Source organism: Panthera onca, chromosome E1, assembly GCF_046562875.1.
Source record: "Panthera onca isolate mPanOnc1 chromosome E1, mPanOnc1 haplotype 2, whole genome shotgun sequence".
Lineage (NCBI taxonomy): Eukaryota > Metazoa > Chordata > Mammalia > Carnivora > Felidae > Panthera > Panthera onca.
The window spans coordinates 14,205,616-14,228,609 of record NC_138352.1 but is presented as its reverse complement, the minus strand read 5'-3'; the positions used below and the strand labels follow the sequence as shown (position 1 = coordinate 14,228,609).

Sequence of the window (22,994 nt, the reverse complement as noted above, 5' to 3'; positions counted from 1 at the left end):
TGGGATAACGGGGGTCTGGGCCAGGAGGCGTGGCTCAAGAGCCTTGAGGACAAGGGTGGGCGGAGTCCAAGCACAACCAGAGGGTAACAGGGATGAGAGGGGGTCAGGGCAGAACACCCCCCCCCCCCCCCCCCGCGTCATAAAGAGAAGGAAAAAGCCAGCAAGATGCAGGAGGAGAGGCGTGCCTGTCGGAGGCCCGGCCCACCGTCAAGCGAGCGAACGAGGAGGGATTCTGCCCTCGGTGGAGGCCAAGAGCCCAGGTGAGCCCTGCAGGCATGCGGTCCTGCAAGCCGTCCAGGGCCTCGGAACCTAGAGAAGGACGAGGGGCTGAGGCACCTGCCCGGGGGCCACACGGACAGGCTCTGGAAGGGAGAGCATCACTCCGCAGCCAAAGCACCAAGCCAGTGGCTGCCACAGGACAGCCAAGGCCGACCAGCCTGGCAGTGTGGAACTGGGCAGAGCTGCAGAAGCCGGGAGGACAGAGGCTGCAGCCGGGTCCACGCAGAGACCGGGCTCGCAAGGTGCCAGCCGGGGACCTTGTCAGCTCTCTGGAGGGGCCCCATCCACGCACAGCCAGGAAGGACAGCTGTGCGCCATCCACAGAGAGCAGACGAGGTCTGGTCCCAACTAAGGTGACACAGTCGTGACGGAGAGCTTAGCTCGGCTCTTAATTATCATTGTTTATTGTGGTAAAATACACACAACATAAAAGGTATCATCGTAACCACGTGATGTCAGACTCCACGTAAGTGTGGAGTTCAGTGTCACTAACGCTTTCACACTGCCGTGCAGCCGCCACCCGTCTCCTGAACGTTGTCATTGTCCCAAACTGAAACTCGGTCCCCAGGAAACTCTAAGTCCGCCCCCTCCCCCAAGGCCTGATGCCCACCATACTTCTGTCTCTGAGAATCTGAGTATCCTGGGGGCTCATTTGTCTTTTTGTGATTGGCTCACTCCTGAGCATCGCGTCTTCAAGATTTATTTACTTTATGACGGGTGTCCGCATTTCCGTCCGTTTTCAGGCTGGGTAATATTCCACTGTGCGGATGGACCACATTTTGTTTACCCCTTCATCCACCGGCGGACTTGGTTTCTCCCACCTTTGGCGATTGTGAGTCCTGTTGCTATAAACACGGGCGTGCACATCCCTCTTCAAGACTGTGCTCAGTTTGGGGCGCCTGGGTGACTCAGTCAGTTAAGCGGCCGACTTCAGCTCAGGTCATGATCTCACGGTCCGTGAGTTCGAGCCCCACGTCGGGCTCTGTGCCGACAGCTCAGAGCCTGGAGCCTGTTTCCAATTCTGTGTCTGCCTCCCTCTGCCCCTCCCCACTCTCTCTCTCTCTCTCTTTCAAAAACAAGTAAACATTAAAGACTGTGCCCAGTTTGGGGGTGTCTGGGTGGTTCAGTTGGCTGAGTGTCCAACTTCCGCTCGGGTCATGAATTCGTAGTTTGTGAGTTCGAGCCCCGCATGGGGCTTGCTGTCAGTGCAGAGCCCGCATCAGATCTTCTGTCCCCCCACTCTCTGTCCTTCCCCAGCTCATGCTCTCTCAAAAATAAATAAAATGTTTAAAAAAAATTTTTTTAAAGGACTGTGCTCATTCTGGGGGACTTTGCGTGTCCCGTAACTACTCCTCCCACAGAGAAGTCCAATCAGAGTCTCCCTGAGTTCTTACTGAGCAGAGTGACCGTGGAGGAGGCCTTCCCCGCCCTGGCTGATGCTGAGACTGTCCTACCTAATCTGCTCAGCCCGGGATTTCTAGGACCGTCTCCATTTTTATAGGTGGGGAAACTGAGGCCTAGAGAGAATGATGAACTCGTCCAAGGTCATGCGTTCAGCCTCCTGAGGAAGGTGGAAGCCGGGCAGTCTGACGCCTGAGCCCACGGTCCAAAAGCACTTTGCCCGATGATTTTTGTGTCCCTGTGTAGAACAGGAGGCAGACATCATTGTCATTCTGGGGAAAAACCCAAGTCTCGGGCAACTTAAGTGGCTCTGAAGGTCACATCGCTGTCATCTCTGACACCCATTCTGTGACTTAGAAACCGAGGCACGATTATTGGCAGACCTTCCCCCTCCCTTTGCTTCCTTGTCCGACAGTGTCCCAGGACCTTTCTTTTCCTGAACGCAGCCTGGCCGGCCATCCCTCCACTCGACAGAGGCACCGTGATAGCCTAGCTCCTCAAGAGGCACAGTGTCTGCTGAGCCCTGAATGAATGAGACAAGAAAAAGGTTAGGCGGCCAGAGGAAGCTAAAAGCCCCTAAAAGTTTAAAGAGATCCTGCCAAATGGGTGATTGGCTCCCACTGAGGTTAGTTTTAATCAATTATTCAGCAATAGTTTAATATTTTAGGAGTATATGCAATCACAGAGAAAGGAAAACATTTTGCGATTTTCTTCCCCTCCACCTTCCAAAATACAAAACGTGAAACAAGTGTGGGTAGAGCGGCACAAAGTCACCTTAAATACCCCTTCTATGGAAACAATAGGGTTTCTTCATTTTTAATTTGCTAACTCCCTTTGCGTTTCCCGCAATACTTAGCCTCTTGGGAGCCTGAGTGGGTGCTGAGTTCTGATTGCCTGACATTCAAGCACCAGTTTGGCTCAAAGAACAATGTCCGATGTGGGGCTCAAACTCATAGAACTGTGAGGTCATGCGTGACCCGAGCCAAAATCAAGAGTCGGTGTTAAACTACTGAGCCACCCAGGCGCCCCGATCTTTCACTTTCCATGCTCCCAAGGTCTGGACCCATCCCACTCCCTCCCCCTGCTCACCAAGCCCTGCCTTTCCAGTCAGGAAGTGGGAAGCAACAGAGAGAGGAGGAGAATCAAAGCACATTACCACCTATATGACCAGCCCTGCAAAAACATAGGTGACTGGGCTCCCATTTTTATTCTGTGATCAATTTGCTTTGGAATCTGATATAATGTTCCTTTTTTCGCCCACCCACCCATCCATCCATTCACCCACCCAATTTTCTATCCATCCATCCACCCATCCATCTGTCCACCACCCACCCATTCATCCATTCATCCACCCATCCACCCACCCATCCATCCATCCATCCACCCATCCACCATCCATCCATCAACCATCCATCCATCCATCTATCCATTCATCATTCATCCATCCACCCACCCATCTACCATCCATCCATCAACCATCCATCCATCCATCCATCTATCCATCCATCTATCCATCCATTCATCATCCATCCATCCACCCACCCATCCACTATCCATCCATCAACCATCCATCCATCCATCATCTGTCCATCCACCCACCCAATTATCTACCCACCCATCCATTCATCCACCCATCCACCCAATTATCCATCCACCCACCCAATTATCTATCCATCCATCCATCCATCCATCCACCCACCCATCCACTATCCATCCATCAACCATCCATCCATCTATCCATCCATCCATCCATCCATCCATCCACCCAGCCATCTATTCATCCACTCATCTACCCACCCATCCATTCACCCAACCATTCATCCACCCATCCATCCATTATCCATCCATCCATTCATCATCCGTCCATCCACCCACCCAATTATCTATCCATCTATCATCCATCCATCATCCATCCATCCATTCATCATCCACCCACCCATCCATGCAACAACATGTGTCAAACTTTAAGTCAGGTGCTTAAGAAACTCACTCTCTGAAGTGAGACAGACCTGGAACCCTACATGCCATGCAGGGTGCTGGGTGCTAAACCAAAATGTCCTCAAGGTATGGAGGGCACAAGAGAGAGCATGCCCTTTTCTCCAGACAGTGGGCCTCAAGGGAAGGGTCCCTGTGCTCCGTCCAGGGAAATCAGATGGCCTGTGGAGGTGCTCCACACAGAGATGTGGGCCCCTGGCTCACCTGCGCCAGTCTCAGCACACTGTGCCTTCCCATATCCAGAGTCCTGCCCTGTCAAATAAGGACGCTCCACCCATTCTCTTGGGGTCTGCATCACGTGGCTCACTTTGGAACGGTCTAGGTGCTGGGCGGACCCCAGCATCTCTCGCCTGCCCCGTCTTTGGGGGAAGCTCATACGAGGGGGCAGGTGGTCAAGGTTGGGATCATTCCTGTAGCTTATTCAGATTCATTTGCTGTATCTAGATCATGCCGTGTCCTAATTAGTGCAGACCTTCAAGGTTGTACTGCATTTGCAAAGTTTTCTGAAATGGGCCAGTGCTTTAAAACCCAACCATTTCTGCCTCCCCACCCAGAATGTTCTCTCGCTCCCCACGACTTCCCCCAGACACCCCGGTGTCTAGTCCTGGGGGGGAGTCCTGCACAGCAGGAACACGAGAACCTACTTTTGCTTTTTCTGAACTCCGAGGCTTTTCTGAACTCACTAACCAAGGGACACATTATAACTGACTTGCCTCCATAAAATTCATAGGTGACTAACATGCCCACAAATTCCCAGGCAGCTCCTGGAGGCAGCTCTGTGTCACCCGTGTGTGGGATGTTTTCATCGGACGTCACCGAGTGAGATCCGAGGCGGGAGCTGTGGCCGCAGGAACGTACCAGCAGAGCCGGGGCTGAGCCTCTCCTATATTCTTTGGGTTCGATAACAGGGATTGTTTCAAGTCTTCAGTCGGGGGATCTGTATATCCTAAAGACAGTATGTAAAATATTTATTAAGAAGAATATCTATTTTTAACCAGGGATGATTTCAGTTCTATTATTCATGCAGCCTCGGAGGGCAGACTTCTTGCTTATCAGTTTGCAGGGGCTGCGTGAGACAGAGCAGAGGCGAACCTGAAGTCAGACGTGGGGACTGGGGGAGGCAGCAGGGGGCTCGGGCAGCTGATGTCACCTGCCTGATTTCAGTCAAACCTCTGCGTCTGTCTGCGTGAGTTGGCGACAGCTTTGGCCTCGTTTTAAACACAAAGACGCCTGTGCCCCCGGCCAATCCTTTTGCGGCTCCCTCCTACAGGGAGATGACCCTGAGCCGTGTAGGAAGCAGCAAACGCGGCCCCCTTGGGCTTGCAGAGCCTGGAGTAAACATCCAGGCCAGAGACAGGTGCCCTCCTCCCCGCAGCCCCATGCTGACAAGGTCTTGACAAACAAGCTTCAACCAGTCGGGACCCAAACAAGAACACGCTCGGCCACCCGCTGGGCTGGCGAAGGCGCCGGGGCAGTGCCCCACTGAGGGACAATGTTCCCATGCCCTCTGCTCCCCAAGTCCCTGGGTACAAAGCTGCTGAACATCTGGTCGCCTTGGGGGAGGAAGGAGGCCATCACACACACCGAGAAGCGATGACAAACAGGAGTGTGGGTGTCAGAAGACCAAGCTCGAGTCCCAAGTCCGGCAGGACCAGCTCTGGGACCTGGGCCCAATCCCTTAACCATTCTCAGCCTCAGTGTCCACATCCATAAATGGGGGGCGAAATACCACGGCCCTCCAGGGAAGGTGCCATTCACAGCAGGTGCTCCCGCCGGGTGCTGGCCCCACACCAGCACAGAGCAGCAGGTCCCCTACAGTAACCAAGAGGGGGCACACGGTCCCTGGGGGCAGGGTGTTCTCACTGGGACATCCAGCCCCTCCGTCCGGTAGATAGGGAAGCAATGAGGGAGGCGGGGGTCGTGGGGGGGGGAGGCTGGTGCCACTTGTGCCGGGCCCTGTGCTAGACACGTGATGTCCCCCAGCCTCCACGGACGGTCCGCCCACGTGCGTTACTGCTGCCATTTGCAGACGAGGAGTCCGTTCCCAGAACCCCTTCCGTTCCTCTTCACACACATCACGGACGCATCAGGGAGCAGGTCCCTAACAGGGGGGCATCGCCCAGCAGCCTCCGACGCCTCTGGGACGGCAGCCGTGGCCTGTTCCTCCCCAGGGTGCGGACCCGGGGCTCCCCTTCTTATTCAAGGGGTGGGGGCCGGGAAACGGCCCACACAGAGCACCCTTGAGAAGCATGCACCATGCCAGGCCCCGGTGCCAGCCTGACCTTGTCGGGTAGAATCAGGGCGGAGGACGAGATTGAGAGAGAAGGAGGCTCGATGCCTGGGGTTCAAAGAACATCAGGGATGGACACTCAGGGCAGAGGAAGGGGGGGCAGGACAACCAGGCCAGTGCCAGAGGCTCCGTGCAAAACCCAATTACAACGCATGCTGTCAAGGGAGCGTCAGGGCCGCGGGGAAGGTCGCCGGGTCGGAGCCGCTCCGGGCCCGCATCCCACTCTGGTGCGCTAACCCTGCGACGCCGGCTCTTCCGTGGAGAGCAGGTGGGCGAGGAAGGGAAGAGGGTGCCGCCTTTCCGCTTCCCTGCAGGGGTGAGGCGGCAGAGACACTTGCCTGTTCCGGGGACCTACTTGGCTGCCCCTGCCCCCACCCTCTGCGCCCTGCCCCTGCGTCCTGCTCGCCCTCGGGAAGCCACAGATGTAGGGCTGTCACCCAGCTCAGCCTGGCCTGGCTCTCACACGGGAGACCAGCCTCCGCCCCCCCTCCCCCACCCCCCATCCCCAGCGTCCTGGTGCGGCCCTCAGGCCCCTATGTGACGTCATCCCCTGCCTCCTGTGTCCCGGTGACTTCCCCTTTCCTCCGAAGCCACCTTCTGCCCCCTTTTAGCTTTGTGGGGAGAGACTTCCAGCCCCACCTCGCCCCTGCCCTCCCCATGTGCCAGCTCAGAAGCTCCCTAAACACACAAGGGGCGCCACTGTGTCTTTGGGCCACACGGTCACATTTGGTAAATATCTGTAGAGTCTGAATTGTTTCTCACGGATATTTTGGGGTTTAAAAAAAAGTGTTACTAAGTATAAAAGGCAAAAAAGGGAAAACAGCGCTGTCACAAATTTTAAAGGAAAGAAGACAGAGGCCCAGGGTTGGTGGGCGGTGAAAACCCTCAACTGTCAGAGATGAAAATTGAGAAGTTAAGCAGCCCGGGGTCCTCCGAGGCTTCCCAGGCTCAAGCCTGCCAGGTCTAATTAGTCCAGTTTGATTCCAGGCCCCCGAGCAAACGCCCCCGAATGAAGCCAGCACCCCCACCCTGCAGGGCTCCCTCCAGTGGGGCTTGGCCACCAGCCAGTGTTCGGTCCCACCTTGGTTTTTTTTTTTCAGTTTATTTATTTATTATTTTCGAGAGAGGGAGAGACAGCACACGAGTGAAGGAGGGCCAGAGAGAGAGGGAGAGAGAGAGAATGCCAAGAGAATCCCGCCGTGGGGCTTGAACCCACACCCACGAGATCACGACCTGAGCCGAAATCGAGAGTCAGACGCTTAACCAACTGAGCCACCCAGGCGCCCCTCACCCTTGACCTGAGATAAGGTCAACCCCCCAACAACTGCCCGGGTGAACCTGGTCTCTGGCATCCAGTCTGTGTTGGGTGGGGGATGGGGAAACCCCACAGGCAGCCAGGCCTCGCTCACCCCAGGCCACCTGCCTGGGACAATCCAGGCCAGGACCTGGCTGAGCATCACAAGGGTGACACTGGGGCCCAGCTCCCGGGAGTGGAGGCCATCACGGTCTTGACTCTACACGCAAAAGACCAAGGCTCAGGGGGCAGGTGGGACCCGCCCAAGGGCACAGACATTGCACCACGTGGGGCCCGGGCTTGCACCAAGGTTGACCTGGCTCCAAAGCCCGGGCCCATGGCCACCAGGGTTCACTGCCTCCCCACCCCGGCTCTGGGTTCTAATCTGTACGTCCCCACCTGCACTCTCCACATGTGGCCGGGGGAGGGCAGTGGAGGTGTCCCCCTCTGGCCTGTGTCACCATGGTGAGTTCCTGCGCTCCGTTCAGGGAGGACAGCCTGCCCCACACCCGCCCGTGCCGCCCTGGCCGGCGGCACATAGCCTGTGCCCACCCCCCACTCTGCTGGCAGCTCAGAGAATAAGAGGTAACTGACCCAGAAACGGCAAGTGAGAGACGTTCGTCCCTCCTCCCCCTGCGCTCCCCCGCAGGGGCTTGCTTGCAGCCTGCGGGGGTGCTCCAGGGCGGACACACCCTGGGCGACTTCCTAGTGGCCACGTTATTACCCTTATTTATGTCCCTCTGTGGAGAGGCTTGAGGCTTCCCAGCAGCAAAACACTTTAAAAACAATAAAGAGGAGTCGGGATCCCAACCACAGGAATCCTAGATGCCGCAGACGGGAGAGCCCAGCCCGCGGCTGGGGCTCAGCTCTGTGGACAAACAGCGGTGCCCGGGGCAGTGCGGGCAGAGTGGGCGAGCCCCCCACGGAGGCGAGGGGCGGAAGTGGGCAGGTGGGGCGAGGGCTGAGCAGACGGCGGGGTTGGCCGGATGGACAGCGAATTGAGAATCTATTATGTCCAGATACCGTGCCAAGTGCTTTTTTCACCTCCTCTCCTGCCATCTCCCCGCACCCCTGTGGGTGCTGTCGTCACTAAGTTTCAGACGTGCTCACCGGCCTTCGGATTAATTTGAGCAGGGACGCCCAGCTGGTATCGGGACCCGGGCTCGGGGGATTAGCGACGGGGCCTCTAGAGGTGGGAACGTTCCTTTAATGTTCCAACACGCATGCCCGAGTGCACGTTCACACGCACACACATCTCTTCCTGACGGGGAGCGTGGGGCGAGCTGCGGGCAGAGTACAGGCTAACAGCACCTGTCCCCCCCCAGGTGGGGTCTGTGTGACGTTCCTCGGACACTCCCCGCTGCCAGACAACAAAGGAAAGGGGTCTAAGTGCTCGCCATGGTGATGTGGGAAACTGAGGCAAATGAAAAACTAAATTCCCTTACTGCCGGCAGCCCATTGATGAGTCCTTGAAACGAGCAGAGTGACCACCCTCTAGGAGCTCGGCTGCCTCGATGGTGACACTCTGCTGGGGGCAAAAGGGAACCTTGGCTTAACGTGATCGCAACCTCGGGGATCCTGTAAATCAACTTCCTTTATCTCGACGGCCCCAAGATGTATGCTGGCAATCCCACTCCAAGCTTATGCACCACCCGCCCCCACCCCCATACACATCTGAAGGGTCTCATGACGGAGGTTTTGCTAAATGGTAATAAATTGAGTTTTCCTAGCAACAGCTAGCCCCTCAAGGTCCTGGAAACCTTGCTTCTAACATTCCTTAGAGACTTACGCTGCCCCTGCCTCCCTCCCAACCTGAGGGGATATAACCCATCACCCATCACAACCCCAGTGCAGCTCTTTCTGCCCACGGGTCCTGTCTCCACGCTTTAATAAAATCACCTTTTGCACCAAAGATGTCTTCAAGAATTCTTTCCTGGCCATTGGCTCTGGACCATCCCACCATCACCCCAAAACCCCACCATTCCTACACACAGACAACCGTACAAGCACATCACCCCTTCTCCGATGGCCCTCGTCTGCCTTTGCAACCCAGCCCCCTACCCCTCCCGGCTGCCTGGCCCACATCCCAGCGCAGTGTGGGCTGGCGACGGCTGGCACAGCTTCTTCCGCCAGGCAAGGGTGCCCTGTGCCCAGGGGAGGCCAACAGGGGTCAAGTCAAGCAGCAAAGGGAGTTATTGAAAGGGTGCTGGTTACCTCAAAGAAGAAACAGAAGCCAGAGAGCCAGAGGGCAGGACCCAGGAAGGCAGGCTGGCCCTCCGTGGGGGGGGAGGCATCGCCGGGCGGTGCTCCAGGCAGTGCTCCAGTAGGCTGCAAACAGCCGTGAGGTACCAGGGGCTGGGACAATGGGTTTCCTTTCTTGTTCCCTTGCCAGACGTCGTGCCCCAGGTCGGCAGGAGCCGGTCAGGGACCCTGTTGCTGGGCCACGGGGAAGAGAGAGAGAGAGAATGAGCCGGAGGGTCTGCAGTGCCCCGGCCCAAGTGACACTCTTCATTCCAACCCGATTCATTGACCGCAGGAGGCCCCCAACCGCAGGGGACAGAGTGCGAGGCTACACGGAGGGGGGAATACTTGGAACCACGTGGCCAATACGCTAATAATACAGATGTCTGCATCTGGGTTCCCTGGGAAGTGAGGGCGCCTTTCGGTTACTACAGGGAAATTGCAGGGCCTTCGGGCAGGTGTCCCGGCCCCTGGAGGCGGGCCTTGCTCTAGGGCAGGATGAGCCCCTCCGGATCTGGGGTCTCTGATCTGACCCAGCCCCGTCTTGTCCACTCCATGCTCTCATTTCTGCCATGTTCAGGAGCACCCCAGAGTCTGCACCAGCTATCCTGCCCTTTACATGGCACTCTCTCTGATTTGGGAGGGGGCTGCTGCCCCAGGGACTCGGGCTCGGCCGGTGCCGAGAGGACGGCAGAGCCCACATCTCCACCAAGGCAGTTCCGCTCCCCCACTCCCAGGGGGATGAGCGGGCGCTGGGGACAGAGGGCACTGCCACAGAAGGCCCTCTGCTGGACCTCCTCATCTGAGCCAAGGGAACAACGCAGGCCTCCCCTGCCAGGGACAGGGACTCCCGAGGTCCAGCCGAAGCTGAGGTGGCCGCTGAGCACAGGGGGCACCTATCTCCTACCTCTGGCGACCCAGAGCTGCAGCCCTGTGCTCCCTACGGCTACCTTACTGCTTTGTGGAATCTGCTGCTAGTCTCTACTTGGGAGACTTCGTCTGGCCATTGGCAACTGTGTTCCCAGTACCGGGGACGTGGCCACACTCAGTCCCGGCTGTCGGTGAGTGGCCACTGTCGTTCTGGCCCAGAGCCCCCTTCCCGTGACGTGAGCAATGATGCTTGTTTGGTGTGCCCTTCACAGAGGGCCTTCCAGTGGCCAGGGAACGGGTGCACAGGGACTGGAGCGGGGGTGGGGGGCTGCGGTCCCAGGGCGGACTCGGGAGCTCTTCTGGGTAGCCTCACTCTCTGCAATTGTAAACTAACAAAAACAGACGGGATCACATAATCCAGCAATCCCACTTCTGGGTATATACGCCCCCCCCCCCCAAAAAAAAGTGAGAGCAGGGTCTCGAAGAGCTTTGTACACACCCACGTTCACAACAGCAGGACCCACAACCGCCAAAAGATGGGAACAACCCAGGCGTCCATCGCCAGGTGACTGGATAAACAAAATGGCGTCTCTCCGTGCGATGGAACATTCCTCAGTCTTGAAAAGGGACAAAATCCTGACACCTGCTACCGTACGGATGCATCTTGAGCACAGGACGCTCAGTGAAGTCAGCCGGGCACAGAAGGATCAGTCGTGCAGGACGACATTCACCCGAGGCCCCTGGAGGAGTCACATGCACAGAGACAGACCGGAGACAGGGGGGCCCCAGGGGCTGGAGGAGGGGGAGGGAGAGACGGAATTTCGGTTTGGCAGGAAGAAGTGGTCTAGAAGTGGACGGTGCTGATCACCGAACTGCATACTGAAAACGGCTACGGTGAATTTTATGTATGATTTACCACAAATTAAGAAAGTAATTAAATTTACAGTAAAGAGGGGGTGGTGTGCAAGGGTCCAGCCTGCGGTGACTTTCCTTCCTTCTCCCTGGCGTGGCACTAAAGAGCCCCAGCTCTGGGTCCGCCCCTGGTACTATTTTTCTTTTTTAATGTTTATTTATTTTTGCAGAGAGAGAGAGAGACAGACAGACAGAGCACGAGCAGGGGAGGGGCAGAGAGAGGGAGACACAGAATCCCAAGCAGGCTCCAGGCTCTGAGCTGTCAGCACAGAGCCCAACACGGGGCTCGAACCCACGAGCTGTGAGATCATGACCTGAGCCGAGGTCGGACGCTCAACCGACTGAGCCCCCCGGGGCGCTCCTCTCCTTCCCTGGTACCTGAACACCTTGAGGGAGGGAAAGACAGCCACGTAATCAAAATCGGCACTCACCGAGTTCTTCCACAGGCCAGCAGCCTTCTAAGAGCTTTACGGGACTTATCCAGTGTAACCCTGGATGCAGCCCAGAGGGGTGAGGTCACCTGTCTGAGGTCACACGGTCTGAGAGAGGAGCGGGTTCCAGCCCAGCATGACGCTGGCGTTACCCTCTCACCGCCAGGCTCCCCGATCTTTGCACTGTCCAGTCGTGTTCAGCAGGTGCCTCACGCTCGTGCTCGGGGAGCACCTGCGCAGTGCTCTCCCGCCTGTTGTCTGGCTTTCTGCCAGCTCGGGCGGTCTCCATTTCGGCCATGTTTTCTGAAACGCACCTCTGGCCTGGCAGGAAAGAACTGCCTGTCCTTTTTCTGTCCCAGGTGGTGACACACAGGAACACTTTTCTGTCCAGACAGACCCCCTTGCCCCAACGCGCCCTGCTCCCCTGAATGGCCCCAGCTGCCCAGCCGTGTGAGTCCTGGGGTGTCGTGGCCCCCACCTGCTTCCCCAGGAATGGAGGAAGTTGCCCCAGGGGCAGGAGACCCTGGGCCCGGCTGGCTGGCTCTGCCCCTCTCCCTTGGGAGCCTGCGAACCCAGATCTTGAGACCCCTGCTCTGGCCTCTGCGGTGCCCACAGCTCCTGGGGGGGGGGGAGGGGACAGCCCCTCCAGGGATATTTGGGGTTAGTCACCCTGCAGGCTGGGCTCTGGGGGGCCCTCCGCCCTGCCCAGGGCACCGAGGACTCGCTGTGTGTCCACCACGAGTGGACAAGGACATGTGTGCTGACATTCTGTCCTGGACACGCAGCCGTGACCCGTGTGGGCGGGGAGGGGAGGGCACCACGCACGGAGGAAGGGCCCCTGACACTGGCGTCACCCCTGGCGAGCTGTAAATGCTAAGGCAGCAAATCAATTTCACAAAGCAATTTGTCCTCTCTCTCCAGCCGGCCCCAGGAGGCTTAACTTAATCACTCTGGAACAATGTCAGAAGATAGCCGGGGACGCACAAATCCCGGCCGTCCGCAATCACCGGGCCGCGGGGACGCGCGGGGGGCACAGCCCGCCCCAGGCGGCGCTAGGAAGTCACCAAGCCCAAGCGTCTCCTCCGCCCCTTCCGTGTGGCCCCCTCCCGCGCCAGATCCGCCTCTCCGCCAGCCAGACCCTCCCCCTCCCCCGGAAGGAGGAGCAAAAGGCCCCCCCTCCCCCAACCCCCACTGGAAAGGGAGTTCGGAGGGAGAAATTAGACGGGGGTGGAGGGCGGCACCAGCAATTGCCAGCGGGGGTCTCGTGGACAGCTGCCCCGCGGCCACGTGGGGGTGACGGTGGCACCGGCTGGGAACCATGGCTGGGACTGAGCTCAGAGACGGCCAGTAACTTGCAGGAGGCCACACCGCCAGGGTGCAGAGCCTGGTGGCAGCGCTGACCTTGACCGGCAGGGGTACCGGGCATGGGGTCTCCCGTGCAGGCGTCCCCCACAGCACCCGGGCCCTCCTCCAGGGCCTGGGCTCGCAGGAGCCGCCGTCTCCACGCGAGCTCGGGAGGAACATTTTCTATGAATGGCCCGTCGTAGGCTCCCTCGCGAATCCAGAGCGGACGCCCCGGCGGGGGGCAGGCAGCCAATCGGAGAGGGCCTCCCGCTGCCGCCGCCGAAGGCCCCCTCCCTCCCCCGAGGCGCGGGGTTCCCCCTCCCCCTGGCCCGCTCAGCCCCCCACCCTTTGCAGCCTCCGCCATCCTTTTCAAAGAGAACACTGCAGATTTAAACCACAATTAAATTTTTCATGAAACCGCATAACAGTAGGGCCTGGTGCAATGCAATATTGATGAGATCACAGTGTCCGGCCGGCGGGAGTTTGCCCCGGAAAGCTCTTTAGGATGTTATGCAATATGGAACCGAATTAATTATTCGCAACAAAGGGATCCGTGTCTCTGTAGTGCTGCTGGGGCCCAGTGAGTGTAAAACGGGCGCTTTTCATTATTGCCAGCTATAAATGGCATTCACGGGAAGGAAGCGGTGACTTCACAGACCCAAATACTAGTGTGAGCCGAGATAACACGACAGAGTAGGGAGAGGGAGCGTGTGTGAGAGACCGCGGAGGGGAGGGGGTGGGGAGAGGGAGGGAGGGAGGGAGGGAGGAGACCGCCGGGGAGCACTTCGACCTAGGAGCAAGATACTGCGGCAAAATGCAGCAAATTTCTCCGAAGCAGGGCTCTGCTCGGAGGCATCCCCTCACTTAAAGGGGCAGGAACAGAGCTGGGCACCTCCAGCGGGGGAGGGGGGGATCGGAGAAGATGCTCCCCAGCTGGGGATGACGGCCGCCCCTGAGGGGGGGGTCTGTCTGGCCGGGATTCAGGGTGTGAGGCGGCCTGAGTCTGGCCATCAGAAGGTGAGCTTCCTGGCGGCCAGGTCTCTGTCCTGCTGCCTTACTCTCCCAGCCGCTCCTGGCTCTGGCCCAGATGTGGGTCCTCTTCTGCAGGGCACCCCACAGCCTGCCCGGGGCCTGAAGGGCATGTCGCTGGACCAGGCAGCCCAGCTCCTCCACGCATGAGAGAGCTGGGCCTGCAAGAGGCCACCCGGAAGCCACCCCTGAGTGCCCGGGGTCACCGACGTGGGAGCACACTAGTGGGGGGGCGAGAAATGGCCGGGACCCACAGGAGCTGAGCCCCGGGGCAGTGTGAGAACACAGAGCTGCCCTCCTCCATGCCCCCGCCCCCTCCATGCCAGTCCCACCTCTGGGCCCACCACCGGCCCATGCTTCACCTCTCGACGTACTTTCTCGAGAGGCGGGAAAATCCCTCTTTCATAGATGAAATAACAGAGACCCCAGAGGTTGACTTGTGTAAGGTTTTAAGACTCCAGAGGGTGCAGGGGGGTCTCGCACAGCCTGCACCTGGCCGGCCTCTGCGGAGCACGTCCGCGGCATCCGGGCTCCTTCCCGTGTGCCACAAACAGGCAGGTCTCCTCCACATTCGTCCAGTGGGAGGTGCCTCCAAGAGAGCTGGCCGCGGCTGGGAAATGCCACAAAACACGACTGCTGGGAATGTCCCCAGACCCACCTAAGGAATAAAGAGACAGAGGAAGGGGGGCTAGAGGCCTGTGGAGGGATTCAGGGCTGGTGGGTTCGTGACAAATCACCCAGAGCAGCCGCAGAGGCCAGGAGCTAAATATGATCGGTCTCGTAATTCACACAGAATTACGTGTGGACACTGGTTCCACACAAAGCATAATTTGGGGGTGTTCTCCACCTCCACCGCCATCACCCCAACCAGGACAATCACCTGACTGATCTCCCTGCCTCCACCGGTGCCAGAGCCAGATCTATTCTTCACTGAATAGCCGGCAGAATCTTTCTAAAACAGTCACGTGCTCCAAACCCTGACGTGGCTCCCCACAACCGCGGTGTCATCTAAACCTTTAGTGTGACTTACCAAGAAGGCCCTGTGGACGTCCACATCTGCCTCTCTGTTCATCCCACTCTCTGCTAGAGCTGCCTCAGGGCCTTTGCACACATGCTGCCTTTCCTCGCTGAGAATACCTCTTTGCCTAGGCAATTCCCACCTTGCTGGAAGTCAGTCAGCCAGAGTGGCCAGTTCCTCGGGCCTCTCAGAGCTCGGCCTTAGCCGTGCTTGTGTGGGGACCCGGGCTGAGGGACGGCCAGCCGATCGGGCTGGTCCTGACTGAGCCTGGCACGATGGAAGGCCTGGCTCTGAGCAGCTTCCTGTTTTCCTGCTTCAGCCCCGTCCCCCAGAGCACTGTGCTGAGCAGGAAATGGAACAGGAAATGAAAATCTTCCCAGAAAGAGGGCTTTTGACCCTAAGACATCATCCCACTAGGACGGCTTCATTTCTTTATTCCTTTGTTTTCTTCCCAGACACCTGCACAGTTTAAGATTACTCCTCCCTCTCACACGAGTGCGGGCGCGCGCGCACACACACACACACACACACACACACACACACACACACAACGGGCATGTGAGGAACACTCATTTGAGACCCCTCTCCCAGGAGCCCCCCTGTGTCCCCATGACATCCCCAGGAGGGTAGGGGGGACCACACACCCCACAGGATCTGACAGCTGTAGGCACTGACTCAGCATTGCACAAGAAAGAGGGGGGATGTGTAGCCCCAAACGAGAGAGAGCCCCCTGCTCCCCGCATATCACCTGGGCTCCCCTCCTGGCTCAGGGACCCTTCCTGGACTGGCTCCGTCCTGCCGGTCCTGCCCCTGCCGGGAGCTCAGCAACGTCACCAGGATAACAACGACCGCCACCATTGATCCGTGCTGGCAGTGTGCCAGGCCTCTGCGGGGCGCCTCCCCCCCCCACAAACGCCTCCATCTGATAACATCCTTACGTCTCACTGTCTCACTCCCGGTGCTGGGTAAATGGTGGTAAACGATGACGCTGAGGCAGGGGCATGAGGGGACGCAGAGCTCAGGGTCGGGGACGGGCCCAGAGAGCCGAAATCCTGCCCTGCTAAGCCACAGGTCATGTAATGTTCTCGCTTCAGACGCAGCCAGACAGCAGCCTAGAGCGATCTCGATATAGCTCCCGGTAGCGGATGCCAATGTTTTAAGAAAAGTGCCTGAAATTGAAACTTAAAGCCCAGAAAATCGCAGCCATCAACTTAAAAGAAAGGTAGCTGGAAAGCTCTCGGGTCTCCCCCGTCTGGGCGAGTTCCTTGTGACACATAGTAGGTACTGGAAAGATGTCCCCTGAATGAGTGAATGAATGAGTGAGTGAATGAATGAATGAGTGAGTGAATGGAAACTCAGAAGGGCCAGGCCTTGCATCACTGGAATTAGCTGTGCCGCTTCGGCCAAGGCACTAAAATGGGTAAAACAGTGCCCGGGCTCAGTGGGTTAAGCCTCTAACTCTTGATTTCAGCTCAGGTCATGATCTCACGGTTCTGAGTTCGAGCCCCACGTCGGGCTCCATGCTGACAGCGGGGAGCCCCCTGGGGATTCTCCCTCTCCCTCCCTCTCTCTGACCCTCTCCTGCTCGCTTCCTCTGTCTCTCAAAAGAAACAAACTGTAAAATAAAATAAGATAAAAATAAAGTAAAATAAAACGACACAAAAGATCAAATAGGTAAAAAAAAGGAAGGATCAAGAATCCCGCCTACTGTGCGCTGTGAGACTCCCTCCAGGATCACGTGCAGGAAGGTGCGTGCAGATGCCTTGTCCCACGCGGACGCCGTACGGGCTCATTCGTGGCGAGTCCTCGGGGCACCGCCAGCCCCAAGGGGCCCTCGGCATCAGCCCTGTGGCGGGAGCCCCAGACCCCTGGCAGCCTGCGGCCTCTGCCCAGCCCCCCACCACCCCCGCCCCCCACCCCCGGCCTCGGCCGTGGCAGCCGGTCCCCAGAGCGGGAAGCGCCTGCCCTGTGGGAAGGAGCCCACGCTCTCCCCGCCCAGCGTGAGTGATGGCTTCCAGGCACAGGCTTTGCAAGAACTGTAATCCCTTGCTGGTACACACCATTTGTATTCCGCAACACCTTTACGCCTCCCCTCATTTTATGTTTCCTGTGCCCTCTCCTGACGGTGGGCAGATGGTGAGCTTGATGGGCAAGGACACGTCGGGCTGGCGGCCCGGCCAGATGCTGCCGGCTTGGGGGAGCGAACCGAGTTCACGCACACGGGTGTGGGCGGGGTGGGGGCTCCGGGCCCGGCCCAGACCCGGCCTTCACACTTACTGGCTTCCAGAGGGCACAGAAGGGGGGGCAGGGGGCACGATGATGCTGGGCATTGCCACATGCGTTGCTGAGAGCCCAGCACCCGGAGTTCAGAAATCCTACAGAATGGTCCCTTGAACATTGGAGCGGGGGGTGCTCCCCATCCTCCCTGTTTCCCACCCCCTCCCTGGGCCATCTCCCCGCCATCCCGCCATCCCGCCATCCCGCCAGCCATCCCGAGGGTGCCAGGCCCCTCCCGGACACACTGAAGAGCCCACTAAGGGCTGGGTTCTGGGACAAGTGCCTGGACCTCATCACCTCAATCTCCTCCTGGCTGGCGGAGATGTGTCCCAGTGTGCATGGGCGGTGTCTCCCTCCCTCAGGACCTTCCTGTCTCCAGGGCCACCAACCTTCCCGTCCCACAAGGGAAGGGTGGGGAGTCAGGCCTGCTCCACTCCTCGACCCAGGTCACCACCAAGTCCTGACAACTTAATCTCTGGAAATGTTCTCGAATCGATCTTTCTCTCCCCACTCCTGCCTCTCCTGCCATGATCGCCATCCCCTCCCTGTCACTTCCAGCAGCAGCCTCTGAGCCAGCCTCTTCAGCAGGCCCTGCTCCCCCACAATCTGCCCCCCACAGAGGTGTCCCCAGGTAGGATCTCTCACACTTAGGACTGTAGTCACACCTCATTGTCCCAGCCCGAGCTTGCAAGCCCTCTGCCATGTGCCAGCCACACCTCCTCCGGCCTCTGCTCCGCACTTTACTGTCAAAGACAAAGGGTGTGCCCTCCCTCCACGGGGTGCCCCCTTCACCCCAGCGCCGGTTATGCTAGCCCCGTCCTTCCTCACTCACTCCTCAAGACCTCTCTCTGGTGGCACATCCTTAGAAGACCCTCGTGACTGCTGAACCCCGACCCACCCGTCTGCCATGGCTCGGGGGGGGGGGGGGTCCTCTCGTCCCCATGGCACTCACCTGCCACACTGGGGGTGCATTTATACCTGTGTCGCCTGAGAGACGAATGCTCTCTGGGACACAGAACAACGTATCGGTCCCCTGTAGCCCGGCACCCGGCCTGCACCTCAGTAGATGCTCTGGAAATATTTGCTGAACTGAGAGCAAACTTTATGAATATTTACGCTGTACTCCATGCCCACGATTCTGCCTGGCACCAGAAACTCCTGCTCGGAGAAAAGTGAGGGGAACTTTTCCGAAGAGGGCTCACGTTTCTGCCTTTTATAAAACTCCCGTTCACTGGGGCCCCTACCAGTTGGCCACCACTGCCCCTCCCTGTGCTGGGCCCCAGGGGAGGGCAGGGCAGGGCAGGGAGGGAGACCACCCAGGGCTTTGTCCCCAGCCAGACTGGGCGGCTCGGAGGAGGGAAGGGCTCAGAGGGAACGCCAGCTGGAGGAGGGAGTCTGGAGGCCAGCAGGGACCCTGCTGTCCCACGCTGATGACCACTGTCCATGTTCGGGGAGTCCCTGCCATGGCCACTAAGAGTTTGGTTGTATTGGCCCAACAGACGTGAATCTGGAACCCCTGTGGTGAAGCAGGGGCTGCGTCTCTTCCCAGGGCTGCAGGTGAGAAGCCCGGAGCCCAGGTTCTATGGACCCGGCCTGATCTCCCTCCACCACTGGGTGTGGACAACATGGGCCTCTGTCCCTCCTCACACCTCTCACTGCCACCGGGTCCCATCCATCAGAGGGCTCTTTCCCTTGCTGGTCAGGGCTCCCCCGGGGCTTGGGGGTGGGGGGGCGGGGAGAGAGGGGGCAGTGTGGAAGTCAGGGCTTGCCCCTCACCAATGCCTTCACCGGACATGCGCGGCCCTGGGCTTCTCTGGGCCTCCCTCGGCTTCCTCATCTGTCAAGTGAGGACAGTAGCCTGGCCATGCCTTACAGGCAACTGAATGAATGTGGACAGAGGGCTTTGCAAAGGGACAGTTTTTTTTTTTTTTTTTAATTTTTTAAATGTTTATTTATTCTGAGGGAGAGAACGCACGCCAGCAGGGGAGGGGTAGAAAGAGGGACAGAGAGAGAGAACTCCGGGCAGGCTCTGAGCTGTCAGCACAGGGCCCGACGCGGGGCTCGATCCCACGAACTGTGAGATCGTGGCTTGAGCCGAAATCTAGAGCCGGACTCTTGACCAACCGAGCCCCCCAGGCGCCCCCGCACAGGGACAGCTTCTTGTTTGTGAGGTAGGGTTATTACGGCAGGTGGGGAAGAGGGGAGAAGGAACCGCATGGGTAGAGCCTGTCCCCCAGCAGAGCTGGGCCGCAGGGACCTGCCCCTGTCACACCAGAGTGGGTAGGCGGAGTCTGTCTGGAAAGCTAGTCCACTGACACCCCACGGGGCTTGCTGCTGACCGAGCTGGCCCACACTCCCTCCTCGGAGCCCAGAGCCATCTCACGGGGCAAGGTGGGGGATCTCGTGGCCTGGCTCTGTTCTGAGGGTCTGACTACCAAAGGTCCCACCGGCCCTCACCTGGGGGCAGCCAGAAGCCCATCTCCTCTGCTCCAGGGACAACCCGTGGGTGCCACCTCCCGTGAGGTGCGGAACCACAGACAGAAAAGTGCACAAGCCGCACGTGCCCAATGAGCTGTCACCAGGTGAGCACCGATCGAGAAACAGATCCCAGCCAGCACCACAGGGGCTGCTGAAAACACAGACACAGAAGCAAAAAGCAACTTGGGAGCATTGCCGGAGGTGTCCCCCCCATGTTTAAAATGCCAGCCCCTATGGAAAGTGTCTTCCCATCCTGGCTGAGACACCAGCTCACCCTGCAACCACTCCCCGCCCCCCCCACCACCACATGTCCTCCAGAGAACACGGACCTGTGCCCCGGAGCTGGGGTCCCGAAGCAAGGACTCCTGCCTCCTTCTCTTCCCGGATGGGGGTCCCAGCTGAGCCCACCCCACCCCTCTGCTCCCCAGCCTGCCCACTTCTGGGGTAGCCATTTCAAGAGGCAAGGTGGACCTGAATTCCGGACAGGCCGTGTGTCCCTGTCCTGGTGTTTTCAGCATCTTCGGGGGACCCTCTCGGTGTCCACCCAGTGGTCCTGGGCTGAGGTCCTAGACCAGCTCACGGCCTTGCGCCAGGGAGAGGACAGGCCCAGGAGACCACGCCATGGGCCATTGTTTCCCACCAGGGGTGCACGGAGCTGCTGGCACCCACTCATTGCTTTGTTTTCAGGGATTTGCAAGCGGATTGTTAAATGGGGCCATCATTAAGATTTAAGTTACACAAACTTCTTATTAAATACACTATATTGCAAATGAAGGTAGTGCCTACTCAGAACTCATCAGTTTCTAATGATTTTTCTTACATTTTACTATTGTCTACGTCTTTGGGGTTACCTACATCTGTTACACCCTTATGGTGGGAATGTCGTGTGATCGGGGTAGTGCCTCTCTTCCCGGCCCTGCCGCCAGGGTTTCCACTTCCCGGATGCCCTCCGCGGTTCTGGGATGTGGAACCCTGGCGGGGGGGACCGCGGGTCCACAGAGGAAGGTGCCCCTGCCTCCGCGGACCTTCCCACCAGCTAGTTACGCATCTTGAGGCTCCTTCTCTGAGGGTTTTGGGCAGGTGGCCCCAGGGATCTTGGATGCCTCTGAGCACTGGGGAGGGAGAGGAAGCCGCAGATGCGATCAGGTTTGAATCCTCCCCTGCCCAAGGTCTTGAGTCGGGCTAAGTGGATCAAAAGAAGGCTGAGAGATCGAAAGAAGGCCCTCCGCCCACCTGTCTGAGCAGGGCCGGCCTGTCTGCGCAGGGGTCCCTCATAGCGCTTCCGGGTGGACAGAGCGCTGCAGAGGTCGCCGGCCAAAGGGTCCCGGCCGGAGACCGCCGTCCCCTCGCCGCGGGGCTCCACACCTCCCTCGCGCTGCCCCTGGACACTGCCCCAGAGCCCCTCCTCCCCCTCTGAGGCCCCCTACTCCAGTCTCGGAGGGCTGGCGGGGGTGGCCAGGTGCCCGGGGTCTCCTCTCCGGCTGGTGATGGCCCAGGCCCCCCACCTTGCGCTCGCGTAAGCCCGGCCACCCCGGCGGCTCAGGACGCGAGGCCGGACGTGGGTTCCGGCTCGGTCCACGCGGACTGCCCCGGGCCCCGCCAGGCCCTTCTCCCGCGCCCACTCGCTCGCTGCGAGGCGCCCTCCCTCCCGGCCCGGGACAGCCTCGCCCCCGGGGACCCCGCGCGGGGAGTTCCTCCCGAGCCGCCTTCCAGCCTGGGGAGATCCTCAGGCCCGCGGGGGCGCCGGGGCCTAGCCCCCTCCCGCGACCTGGGCGCCGGGGCCAGAAGCCCGCACACCCCCCGGGGCCGCGGGGCTCGGAGCGCAGGACCGCCGCGTGCGGCCCGCGGGGTCCCTCTGGCGCCGGGAAGCGGAGGCCGAAGGACGCGCGGGCTCCGGGAGGGTTCAGGGCTGAGGCTCTGAAAGAACGCAGGCGGTGGGGCGCCCGGGGCACGGGTGGGACGCCGCGGCCGAAAGGCACGGAGAAGACCGTGGTTCCTCAAAAAGGTCTCGAGAAAGCCGGCTGCTCCTCGTACCCGCGGGGCGGCGGCCCAGCGCCCGCACCCTGCAGCTGCCGGTGGGTCCCCGGGGGGGGGGGGGTGACCTGCTGGGGACCGCCAGTGCAGCGCCCCGACTGGGGGCGGGGGTGTGCGGAGCGTCAGCCGGGCCGCCTCCACCGCGGGTGTAGCCCGGGCGCGTGCCGTCACCTGGGGCCCGCCCTCGGGGTCCTGGCGCCTCAGTTTCCTCCTCCGCACAGTGGGGGCTCGGACCCCGGCGGCCTCCAGAGAGCGTTTGTCTCCGAGCGCCTCGGGCGCGCCAGGGGCTCGGGCTTGTCCGGGGCCCTGCACCCGGCGTCCGAACCCGAACCCGGACGGGAAAACAGGTGCAGGTGGGGGGAGGGGAGAGGGAGGCGGCCCCGAGTAAAGTGCCGTCTCGTGGGGCTCCACTCCGGCGACCTCCCCGCCGAGGCCCCCGGGACCCCTCCCTACCTGCCATCGGCCGAGAAACGGGTCGAGCTGGGGCTCACGGAGTCCCGAACGCCCAACACGCGCACGGACACACACGGACGCGCACACGGACACACACGGCCGTGCACGCGCGCCTCCGCGACGGGCGGGCGCCCCGGGAGCGCGGAAGGGTCCGCCCGCCCGGCCCCCCTCGGAAGCGCCGCGGGCCCGGCGCCTCCCCCGGGGCTGCAGGGAGCGTCCAGCCCCGGCGGCGCCTTCTGCCCGGAATCGGGCCGGCTCCTCTGGCAGGAAAGCCCCGATCCGCTAGGGCTCCATCCGGGGCGGGGGGGGGGGGGGGGGGGGGGGAAGGGAGGGGGGCTGTGCCGCCGTCCCCCAGGACAGCGTTGCCGGGTCCCCCAAACCCCGGGCCTGTGGGAGGGCGCGGGAGCGCGGGTCCCCAGACCCAGGGTGTAGATCGGCTTTCCAACCCCACACGGGCATCCCGGAAACCCCCTCTCTGGACTTAGGCGCTCCGCGAGGATCCGCTTCCCGGCGCTCCTCGCTCGGCACCGGGTGCGGACGGACTGAGTCCCTGGGGACCCGGCCCGAGCCGCCCCCCTCCCCGCCTCCCCCCAGGGTGTTCTGTGCCGCCAAGCGCGTTGAACCGAATCCTGTCTCCCGGGCCGGCCG

The 22,994-nt window shown here is 60.0% G+C and overlaps 1 long non-coding RNA gene across 1 annotated transcript; it reads right to left on the bottom strand.

Annotated features, from left to right (window-relative positions):
• Positions 1-666: 666 nt before the first annotated feature.
• Positions 667-22,557, bottom strand: LOC144614403 (uncharacterized). The gene is made up of 3 exons (XR_013552182.2): positions 22,347-22,557; positions 9,474-9,695; positions 667-2,203 (listed from the first exon to the last, which is right to left on the bottom strand). It is a non-coding gene; the product is annotated as an uncharacterized LOC144614403 (long non-coding RNA).
• Between the last annotated feature and the right edge of the window lie 437 nt (positions 22,558-22,994).